This window comes from Etheostoma cragini, chromosome 11 (assembly GCF_013103735.1).
Source record: "Etheostoma cragini isolate CJK2018 chromosome 11, CSU_Ecrag_1.0, whole genome shotgun sequence".
In the NCBI taxonomy this organism is placed as follows: Eukaryota; Metazoa; Chordata; class Actinopteri; order Perciformes; family Percidae; genus Etheostoma; species Etheostoma cragini.
This window is the reverse complement of record NC_048417.1, coordinates 3,895,668-3,907,874: the sequence shown is the minus strand read 5'-3', so window position 1 is coordinate 3,907,874 and position 12,207 is coordinate 3,895,668. Positions and strand designations below refer to the sequence as shown.

Below are 12,207 nucleotides of genomic sequence, written 5' to 3'. Positions count from 1 at the left end.
CCTGGTGGTAGCTGGCTGCTCCTGGGCCTGGTGTCAGCTGGCTGCTCCTGGGCCTGGTGGTAGCTGGCTGCTCCTGGTCCTGGTGGTAGCTGGCTGCTATTGGGCCTGGTGGTAGCTGGCTGCTCCTGGGCCTGGTGTCAGCTGGCTGGTCCTGGGCCTGGTGTCAGCTGGCTGCTCCTGGGCCTGGTGGTAGCTGACTGCTCCTGGGCCTGGTGGTAGCTGACTGCTCCTGGGCCTGGTGGTAGTTCTGCTTTGAATGGGATCACAAAAAGTCAATTTGGTTCTTGAACAAACGTTGGAAGATGCCCGCTCGCTGAGTGTAAAGAAATGTTTACATCCAACTCAGCAATACTATACAAACATAGAATGATTTCTGTTTTACTCAGAAACGTGGGCATATGGAAAAAATAATCCTCATCTGAAACGTGTGTTCTAACATTTTTGACTTGCCTTTGATCTTTTCATTTCAATCTGCTCAGACTCAGATCAACACAAGTTACAGCGTGGATTCATTTACAAGCTTTCAAAGAAGTGTCAATCCTCATGGAAGATATGCATGATAGAGAATAAGAAGAAAAGGGTGTGTACTGTAGGACTGAATAATAGTTGTTTCACATTTCCAGGCTTTAAAATGATCTTTCATGTAGGTCTGATGTCTCTCATATCAACACAAAGCAGATTTTGGGCATGGAAGCAAAGAGACTCGGTGTAATTATGCCATTGAAAAAAGATATAGCAAATGGTTATCGGTGGGGAGAACCTGGCATGCATGACATGCAACACAGCTTTAAAAATTTTAAAACCGAGCCAAGCTAAGCTTTCCCAAGTGGCCCGACTTTAAAGACTTTGACTTGTCTTTGACACTGATACAACAGTCCCATTGTGGAGCGGAGAGGCAGACAGTCTGTGTTGTACTAATGTTGACATTTCGCAGAGACAACAGTGGTGGAACTGCGACAGTGACAGTTCCAGTGATCACAAAGTCTCGGAACCACAGACTGTCTGGCTTTCTCACACAATTGCACACAATAAATGTGTGAAATAATACCACTAAGACATCATTCGAGATCAAAGTCGAGCAAGAAATGACGTTTTATGCAACGCGTGAATTCATGAGAATCAATGGAATCACACCGATGTCTTTCAGGCAGAAAATGGCAGTGGCATCTTGTTACCTGTAACTGTAAGATGGAAAAGTATGTAGTTAAACCAAATCTAGCGTTAATGAACAGTGACATAGCTTTACTGGTCGGACTGACTGCCAGTTTGGCTGGTGTTATTTTCTTTAGTCTGTGTCCCTAAAGGCAAATTAGCTCCCCAAGCTAATGTTAGTGAAAGTGTTGACATATAAAAGAAATACACACATATTTAAGATGAAGGAGATGAGATTATGTCGACATGTTCCTCGTCCCCCGTTAGCTCAGCGGCGTTAAATTGTATGTATGGGACAGAGGAGTTTTTTTTTTTTTTACACAATTACTGTGCCCTATTATTGGTCTAATTTATAGGGCTGCATGATATGAGGGAAATATGCGATAACATACTTGCGATAATTAAACAGATATTGAAGTGTACTCACTTCTTTCTTTCTGAAATACAAATTTCTTTATGTATTTAAAACAAACGAAAGACCATAATTTCCAACATTCTTTGAACAAATTGAACATAAAAGGGATAAAAAAATCTCTTCTCTTGAGTGTCGCAATGTGTACATTGCGCCAGTTGATATCGCGGTGACGATTTAAAAAACAAAAACAACAACGTTGTATATCTTGCAGGCCTACTGATTCAGGTCTGTTATTTAACTTCTTTTGCCACTAGGCTATAAAAAAGAAAAGCAGCCAGCGAGGGGGGCCTTCGCAGCCAATTACAGAGCACTGCTGGGACTGGGAAAGACCAAATGAATGATGGAGAAACTATTTTGTCCCATGCTTATTGGCTGGCCTCGCTGTGAACTAGAAAATAGAGTCAAGGATCAGTGTAAGAAGCTGTCAATCATTTGAGGTTGCTAAAGCACGCTGCTAAGTGATTTGCGGTTGATCCAGTTTAGCTATACCCTCAAAGTCCTCCTCCTTCCACACTAAAGCAGCTCAAGCTTGAATGACAGGATTCTTGAGGGTGGATTTCATGGAGTGGCACCAGTCGGTGGCTTATTCCCATACGCAGTCATTTCCTGGCCTTTCATCCCTCTCTCCCAGGCATCCGTCTCTGGAAGAATACAGACAGGAGCTGATGGTCTGTTGAGATGAGAAAGAGCTCAGAGAGGAGGGGGGTTGGGGGGGGGGGGGGCAAACAGTTAAATCCCCAAGATGAATAGAAATCAAGTGCTTTTGGGAGTTTGTGAAAGAGCTGTGATCCAGTGTGAGTCATGGGAATGGATCCCAGTGACGGTCCACAAGAAGATAAAGTGATTCACAGTAGCACCAAGACTTTCAAGTCATCTGTGAAGTCTAATGCAGACTGCAAACAAAGGTGTAGCTACATTTAGACGGAACAACCTAAACCGTGTTTCGATCATGGGGAGGAAATCTTTAGAAAACAAGTTTACAACCAAATCATTAAAAGACTGAGGCGTCCGGCGACTGTCCCGTGCAGAAACTTGAGTTAAGATAATGACCTCTTCTGAAGGGTCGTGTTTTTTTTTTTTATCCTCTGTGTCCTCCTTGGCTACTAGCAACTGTGTTGGGGTTAGGGATGGGGTATCACGTAGGCTTGTATCATGTGCCCGCACCAACAGTGTTGTTGTCCTTACTCAGAATTCCTCATGGGGGAGACAGAAACTACACACTACAGCTTTAAATCAGGTCCAAGGGTTGTAGCGTGTTATTAACTGCAGTTTTCCACTCAGCTCTGGGTACCGTTCCAGAGACATCTGAGTCTGACGCAAATCCTGGTGGCGTAGTACGCCAGCCCCACAGCTGGATTGGCAAACGAGAGCCATGAGACCTGTTACAGTAATGTGACAATGTTTTAAGGCACGGAATGATTCATTCAGATAGTCCCAAATTAGGTCTGAAAGCATTTAATAACTAATAATGTCTTGCCTTTTTTGTTGTTGTTTCTCAGGTTTTTGAAGAGTGACATTACACTAGTACTTGATAATTGATAAAATCAGAACTTTTTAGCCAAGCTAGCAATGTGACTCTGGCTACGACAGTGTCAGTCAGTCGGATGCTCCACCACTTTGATCCAGGCTGAAATATTAGATGGATTTCCAAGAAATGTGTTAGAGATACTTTTCAACTAGCAGTACCATTAGCTTTTACATTGATGGTAATCTTAATATCTGCATTTTAATGCAGAATCTGTCCGCAACGGGACAAGATTTTGCTTTTGGATGCGTTTTTTAATAGACTTTGTATTTCAGGTATCATTGCCTAATCTAAATGAGTGGGCTTTAGTTGTATGCAGTCAAACAGTTTGTGTAGTTCTTTCTTTTGCTCTTCCAAAGATATTTTGCTTTGTACGTACAGATCATTATTTCTCCATGTCGCTTTTATTCAATTGAAACAATTTGATTTACTTTGCAAGTACTATTGTGACTGTGAATTTTGTTATGTTGTGATACAGGTCTTTAATTTCATTCATAAAGGTTAAAGTCTTAAATTTGACTTGCAGAACCTGCAGAAACGCTGTTTATAGAGATTACCATTTACATGAAACCTCATGGTGGTGCTAGTTCAAAAGTATCTTGATGTATTTTGAGAGCAGAATGGTTGTGAGATTGCATTTGTGGTTTTGAGTGAAATGTCTCGACCATTGGATAGATTGTCATGTAATGTGGTAGGGCCATCATCACCTCAAAATCTACTTTAATACTTTGCTTTATCACTAAATTTCTGCAACATAAGAATATTTCAATCAGCTGCAAGATGTACAGAACGTTTAGAGTGCTTATTAGAAAACTAAAATAGTGAAAGTAGTAAACATTGGGAGGGAGTGAGCTTGCTGATGTTAGCGTTTAGCTCAAAGCCTCCTGTGTTTAAATACAGCCCCACAGGGCAGCTAACCTGGCTATAAAAGCTTGTTATGCTCTAGAACTTGAAACATTTTTTTTTGTACACTTTACACCTTGAAGCAGGGACGTGCCCAGGTATGTGCTTTTTTTGCCTGGGCCAACCTATTTTTATTTTTAAAAATTTGGGGGCCATTGCGGACCTTTTATTTGTATAAGACAGCTTAGACATGAAAAGGGGGGAATGACATGCATCAAAGGGCCATGTCAGTAAAGCACGATAAGGGAAAAGATGTTGTGGACAAAAGTATTCCTAATTTAAAGGTATCTCATAGAACTTATTCAGAATTATTATTTCTTTTGGAGAAATTTTCACCAAATCTCTGCTGAATGGGGGGAAAGGGGCCTTTTTTTCCAGATGAGAGCAATAGCCCCTCCAAATGTCTGTGCATGTCCCTGCCTGAAGTATAAAGCAACTTGTAGCATTTGCTTTTCTGTTTTTTTTTTAGCACAGGCTTTGCAACACCCAGGTGTTCAGGGACACTGTCGTCTAGAATCAACAGAGCCTGGACTATATGTGTAAAACCACCAAAACCAACCTGGACAAGGGGCACACCATATTCACGCATGTACCGTACATGTGTAAAACAAACCCACAGCAAAATATAGTACAAGGCTATTTCTCCCCATTGTCAGTTGAAACAGGCCCAAAGGTTTCGGTACTTTCCCAAAAAGCCCTCCTTGTTTGGAAGAGGCTGAGGAATTTTGGTGCTCCGCTTGTATTAAAGGGAGAACATCTGCCTCGAAACATCTGAGCCCTTTGGAGAAAAATCACTCGTTAGTAAAGTGTCTTTACCCTTTACTTTATTGCTTAGAAAAAGTTAAAATTGCCAAACTTCTAAGACGTTTGGATAACCAAACATGAATAGTCTTTTGTGCAGAGGTTTTCCTATGCCAGTGACGTCATGAATGTCTACGGCTAATATGAGTCACAGGTTTCCTTCTTCCTATGGCAGACATCCTGGAACCTGAGGAATCCCAGCGTCAGCCCCCCCCACAAGCTGAGACGGAGCTGAATCAGTGGACAGCCACTTCCCTCCCTACGTTTCCACTGACGTCACCTTACATACATGACTCTCACAAAGAAAGGCGGACTATTACAGCATCCTAGAGCTACGAAGTGCTGCCGCACGTTCACGGCAGCTAATTTTAGTTTTCCTGGAACCCGCGGTGCATTAGGCTTCAGGAGTCACAGACCTGCTGCTGCAACTCTGCGACTGCTTAAATCATTTCCTTTTTATTAACCTGGGAGAAAAGGGAATTCTGTTTAAGCAATCAGATGTTATTGTTAAAACTTATGACATTCCACTTTACGATCAATTTACAAGGTGTGCACACAATAATCTGTTTTGACAAGAAAATGAAACCATAATCCCTATTTCTCTGTTTAACTTGCTGACATCATCAATGTGATTGACATACATATCTTGAATTTGGGATTATGGTATGCATGGAATTATCTTGTTTTCAGACAAACTCAACTAGGGCTGGGTATCGAATTCAATACTTTTTAGGCCCAGACCGAATTGCGTCTAAAGTATTGAGTATTGAATAATACCTCGTCATTCAAAACACAATTTCAATACCTAAGGAGCAAATCTCATCAGCATCAGTGAGCCAATCACTGTGCAGCATGCCTCTACTAAAATCTAATAATGTCTGGGATTGGCTGTGTATATATCGTAAAGACAGGCGGGGAAATCTCATGTGGTAGGAGCGGAAATATAAATAATAAGATTGGTGATGTGTCATTTTGTTATTTCTTTTTGTTTTATATAATTTATATTGACCAAAAAGTATTGTTTAGGCCAGTATCAAAGTCAAAGTGTTGGTATTGGTTATGGGTGAGAAAAATAATCGAGTCTTAGATTCATCTCACTTCTCTCTAGAACGATTTGATGCTTGATGCAGATAAGTTAATTATTTTTTTTATTAATCTTTGACGTTGGTCCTGTATTAAGCGTGATCGCTGGAGTCGGCAGCGGAGAAACAAACTACAATGGAAGTTAATGGGGCAATTGTCCAGTTGGTTTGACAGCCTCAGATTAATATTCTAAGTGTCCGACAACACTGTTAAAGGATTTCTAAGGAGGTCGACCTTTCTGTTAAAGAGTAAGATCCTTTATTTAAACATAAAAACATCTGCAAAGTTGCGTTCGCTAAACCGAAGCATCATAGCATAATTTAGCATCGTAAAATACACTTCACTCATAGTCGACAAACAAAATAAAATTATAAAAAGCCGTTTTAGGTTGTCCTTCCACAAGATTACATTTTGTTGAAATAAACAGTTTGCCGATTAACACATGACAATATCTTTGCTAAATTCACGCTGAAAGTATGTTTTTGTTTTTCAAAATGGAGTCTGGTGGCGTTAGCCGTAGTTATCTCTATCTGTTTATGGTTGAATAGAAATATCTTAAAGAGTTCTTTAAAATGCTTATCTCTGTAGGGATCTTTCCATAATGTTCTCAGAAACTCATAACAAAAAAAAGAGCTTGTCATTAGAAAAAAAGCACTTTAATGGACAAATTTGACCAAGCACATTTGCCCTACAGGTGACATTGCAGCTCGGTCTAAGACTGCTGTCACTACTTTCTCTACTCCCAAATTACGTAGCAAAATTACAGTCCGTGTGTGCGTTATTCCACTACTTTTCTCACTTAAAGTGCCTATGTTGTGTCTCTGGTGCTCCACACACATACAAAATTGGGGGGGAAAACACATCCAAGCAGTATTGCAAGAATATCTGCTCAGCTGTTTGTTTTCTTGAAATAGTTGAGTGAATACACACACACACACACACACACACACACACACACACACAGTTCCGGCACCACAGGAATGCCCCGCTGAGACGCAGAGTTCAGAGTGTGTTCAAAATAAAACCTGAGAAAGTGTAGTGTTGTGTAGATGCCCACAGAAACACATGAACTAAAGTAAACATGCACACATGTAAAAGCACCCACATCGCACAGTTGGTCAGCTGGACGTGTGCATATACAGTACGAATATGTATGGTCTGCTTAATAAAATAATAATTAATAAACTGTGTTGTTCATCCACTCTCAGTGCAAGAGGACAGAAGGGGAGAGCAAGCAGCAGGGTTTAGTGTTTAGGTTCTGTGGATGGCATGCATGGAAATAAATTACAATAGAAACTAGATAGATAGATAGATAGATAGATAGATGGATAGATACTTTATTCATCCCAAAGGAAATTTTAGACATCCAGTAGCAAGACAACCATAACACAACACTCACATAGATGGGGGTGGAAGCTCATTCAGTGGGGAGTTGGGTTAGGAACCGGAGGGTTGCTGGTTCAGTCCCCATAAGGACCAAAGTCTGGTGGTGGACTGGTAGCTGGAGAGATGCCAGTTCACCTCCTGGGCACTGCCAAGGTGCTCTTGAGCAAGGCACTCTGATATCTCTCCATGTATGTAATTCAGGTCTGTGTAATAACTACAGAGAGTAAATTGTAATTTCCCCTTGCGGGACTAATAAAGTTTATATTGTTATTATTATTATTATTATTATTATTATTATTATTATATCAGACATGCATAAGAATAAGAATAAAAATCACTAACAGAAATGATATATAAGTCAGTGAGAGGGTCTGAAAAGTCTCTTAATCTAGAGAGATAGTTGCCCTCACTGTCTATGACGTTACTCCTGCCACCTCTTGGTTTCCCAAGCTATGGATCGAAATTACAAAATCACGGAGAACGTGTGAGCGTTAAACCTTAAAAAAAAGAAGAAAAAAAAGGAATTTGTGTTGCAGTGCGTTCATATTAACAAGAACTACGATATACATTTTTAATCCCAAATTGCCTTCACTCACTCACAGAGAGGTCACAGAGGGTCAGCTGCACATGTGAACATACAGTATACCTGTTTATCCGTTCCATATAACATTCAGAAAATGGTTTATTGCCAAGTAGGTACTTGCAAGGAATTTGCCTTGGTGGTTGTTGCATACATAAACAAACACATTGAACATTAATATACAATGATCAATAAATGCAGAAACGGATGTATACGAAATGACTGTTAAGATAAGAAAAAGGGAAAAATTCCTTGCAAAAGCTGCTGAAATCTGGAAATACAACAATTGGTTTGTGCACTTAACATGTATTTATATGCGAGTATGTGTATGAAGGCAGAGGTGTGTATCGCTGTGAGTAAAGTATGCAACACCACCATCTATGGGTCATAATTAGCAAACACCTGTTGGGCTTTGACTCCATTACTGACCCTCCATTCTGCCTTTAAGGTTTAAAGTGTCCCTGTCCCTGGCCTCCTCCAGTCCTCTTGTAAATGTAAATGTAAATGTGCTGTATTTATATAGCGCTTTTCCAGTCTTAACAACTGCTCAAAGCGCTTTTACATCTACAACAACATTCACCATTCACACACATTCATACACTGTGGCCGGGGCTGCCGTACAAGGTGCCACCTGCTCATCAGATAAACATTCACACACATTCACACTCCGATGCGCAGCACCGGGGGCAACTCGGGGTTCAGTGCCTTGCCCAAGGACACTTCGACAATGACTGCAGGGGCGGGGATCGAACCACAAACCTTCCGATTGGCAGGCAACCACTCTACCTCTGAGCCACAGCCGCCCCTTGTCCTTTTGTTATGTCCTGTGAGTAGCCTGCCGCCTCTTGGTAACACTGAGAATGAGACTCATGTAATGTGGTGAGCATTAATAACATGCAGACACAAGAGGGAGCTATTAGTCCGGCAATGTCTCCTTGACACAGAGCAACCTGCTGAGTAGCTGCAAGGCAAAATCCTAACCTGGGTATTTATCAAACATGTGTTTTTGGAAGGTAATTTCTAGAAGCTCTTTAAGCTGCATTTTACTGTAATAAATGGCTATTTGCTTAATTGATGGGGCTTTGAGATTGAGTTTGCTTATTGGCTGCGACTGGACCAGCAAAGCACAAATTGCCTGTTTCTTGTTGGCCCACGTCTGCTTTAAAAAGCAGGCTGATATTTTTAGTATATATTCAGACAGAACAGGTCTATGAGATTTTCTACCATGAAAGAAATGAATGTGGGTTGTTATTAAGTCCTTCAGCCATTCTATGGTTTATAATTTTCTATGGCCTTGTGTGAGCACTTTAGTCTTTTAAAAGGTGAAAGCCTTTTGTCGGGGCACCAATAAATCAGCAGGAAGTAAATGGATGTGACTTGAAAAACACCACACGTGACCTCTTTCTTTGGCGAAAGTACAGACTGATTTCCTTCTCAGTTGATTTCATTTGATCAGTTGGGGGGGGGGGGGGGGGGGGGGACTGTGATCATTTCAGTCTTTTAATGGAGAAAATTGAAGCAAAATGCATGATACTTTTCAAAAGTCGATTTGCATTTTTCTAATTTAAAGAATACTTTTTGTGACATCCTAAAATAACCTCTAGTCCTTGTAGGTGCTCCGGTTCCTGGGTGGTCCCATCCCCTGCTGCTCCATGACAGTCTGTTACACAGCTCAGGAGCATGTCGTCTTATCTATACCTCCTGGAAGCTGCTTTGACAGAATGAAACTAGATGGATTACTACTGAATTTATACCTGATCCATCTCGGATGTGTTTTAGATAACAGAATTTCAGGCTTCTTTTTAAACAAATGAAAATCTCTATCCTAATAAAATCCTATAGATCTGGTTTGAACTTATGGGAAGGAAAGCCCCTCGAGATGTAGTCTCTTATTTTTCAAATACATGATTTATACAAAGGCATACAGACCGAACAGCGTTACATGAAAATATACACTACAAATACACAGATACAGCTTGCTTGCTCACCCTTTCTCACCCACACCCCCACCCCCAGCTGCTGTACAATAACCCGGATAATAAATGGAGTCCATCAGAATAAAGACTAAGAACAATTGAAGATGTTTGTCTCCGGTGCAGATCAACAGAAACCGAGTGCACAAAAAATAAATAAAGCACAGACACTTTGTGTAAAGATGAGAAAATAAAGATGTCCTGAAACAGCGCTGAGTGGTACTATATCCCAGAGACATGGGAAGATTATTCCAATCCGAAAGGAGCTTTACATTTAAATGATCTGCGTACAACTTCTTTGGGAATTCGGGGGAAAAAGGGATGTTGCATATGTCTGAGGGGATATATAGAGCTACTGTACATAGAACCAAACATGTTTTGAAGTACAGTTGAAATAAATACATATGGGCTACATTTACATCCCTACGCTTTGGTTTTTAAGTTGAGTTTTGAGCCCCCCCCCCAAAAAAAAAAAAAAAAGTTTGTAGCTCCAGTAGAAGAACCTATCTGTGTTTATACTAACAACGCCCAAACCGCACATCTCATCAACATACTCATATACCGGGCATGCGCATGCCGGGGTAAACGGGACGCAGCATGTAGACTCCGTCCGTTACAGATGAATTGAATCCAGTGATATTGACTTATAGCCAGTTAAGTGATTCAAACTTAAAACAATGGGGAGTTCTGTAAACATCCCCACCAGTCCTTTACCCAGTTGGGTGTATTATACAGTAGATAGGATTAGGGAGAAGGTATGTATGGCTGTGAAGTAAGCAAACGGTGATGTTATAGAAGGAAGGGTGAAATCCATCCATCATGTCTGTTTAAGATGTAATAGTTTCCGTCAGTGTCTCTGGTCCCCCTGTACCCCTGCATTCCCCAGCTCTCCTTTTTGTTGCCTCTCAAGCCGCCGGCGCCCCCCCCCCCCCCCCCCCCCCCCCCCCCCCCCCCCAAACCCCTCCTTTTTCTTGAGGGGCCTATAGTCAACTTTGACCTGCACAAAGAGCTTGCTAAATGCCTGTGTAATCCCTGCGTCTCTGTTTGCGAGTGTGTTCTCATCCAACGTTTTTTGCGAGTGCCGTGTGTGTGTGTGTGTGTGTGTGTGTAATTCTCGGCTCTGTCCCTCAGGAGACATCTTGTCTTGGCCCGTCACATCAACCTGATTGATCACCCAATCCTAAAAAGCTTGAACTCATTTACCAACAAGCTTTTTTTCCTACAGCCAGAGGGGGGCCTCCTTTCAGCCAGATCAATACTCCCCAAAAAATCTGACTATCTAACATATTTTTCACGTTTGAAATACAGCCCCCTTGGGGTGGTGGGGGGGCAAGCTCCGAGCTGTGCCAACTGTGGCGGCCTCTTTGAATAAAGACAGATGATCCAGAGTGGTCTGACAGTGAGTCACTGACATCCACAGACATGCCTGTCTCTTCCTCTCAACCCTGGTGTTCACTTCAGCATGGACGGCAAAGGAATGCTCGGTTCTCATGGCTAACAACCGAGGATATGAATCAACTCGCCCTCTTTGCATTTACACATAGGAAAGGGGAAGAGTGTGTGTGCATGTCTGCGCACTGGTGAACAGATATAGAAAATAGTTGGGGGGAGAGTCAGGGTGTGAATGAGGACAATGTTAATAGTGTAGCAGAAATATGTGGGGGAACAGTTGTAAAGGGGGTTGTTTGTGCAGGCAGTGAAAATAGAGGTGCATGCACGCTGTGTACATTAGGAAATGCGTCGAGATGTGAGCTTGAATTTGAGATCCTCTTGCAGATTGTGATAGTGAAAGTGTTGAAGATGAGGCTGGCGGTTCAATTGTAAATTTAAATTCAGTTGTTTTTTTTGTGAACACCTACATTATTTCAACTAAAGCAACTAATCAAATCTGCACTGTGGGTGGATGATTTGACCTAGGCTACTTCTACACTGCACGTTTTTATTTTTAAGAGGCGTTTTGAGACAAAAAGGATCTCCGTCCAGAACTAGTCTCCGTCCATATTAACACGTCCGACAACGCATATCACACAACCGTTCAGCAGTGTTCTGATGTTACTCTGCCGTTGAAAATCATGGATGCAGAAGTTGAAAATACTTTGGGAAAAGAACAATAGCGGTGAAAAGTAAGAGCTGGGATTTATCAGCTTGGAACGAGGACGAGTTGGAACTGTTACCGAAAGGTCTTTAAGCTACTAACCAATAGGAATGACTGACGTGTGTCATCGTTTCCAAAGGTCTCTATTGTGCTCGTCCAGACTACAGAGCAACCGCCGAGTTTTCAAACCAAAATGGAAGCAGCGGTGTTTCCAAAGGTTGCCGTTTTAGGGATTTTAAACGCTGGCGTATATGTGGACACAAGGCGTGAAGGTACAAAAAGATATGTTCTTTT

General features: G+C 41.6%; 1 long non-coding RNA gene across 1 annotated transcript; it reads left to right on the top strand.

Moving 5' to 3' along the window:
- The first annotated feature begins 3,900 nt into the window (after positions 1–3,900).
- LOC117953147 lies at positions 3,901–11,994 on the top strand. Its single transcript, XR_004658569.1, has 3 exons — positions 3,901–3,913; positions 8,180–8,185; positions 11,736–11,994. It is a non-coding gene; the product is annotated as an uncharacterized LOC117953147 (long non-coding RNA).
- The last annotated feature ends 213 nt before the right edge of the window (positions 11,995–12,207 follow it).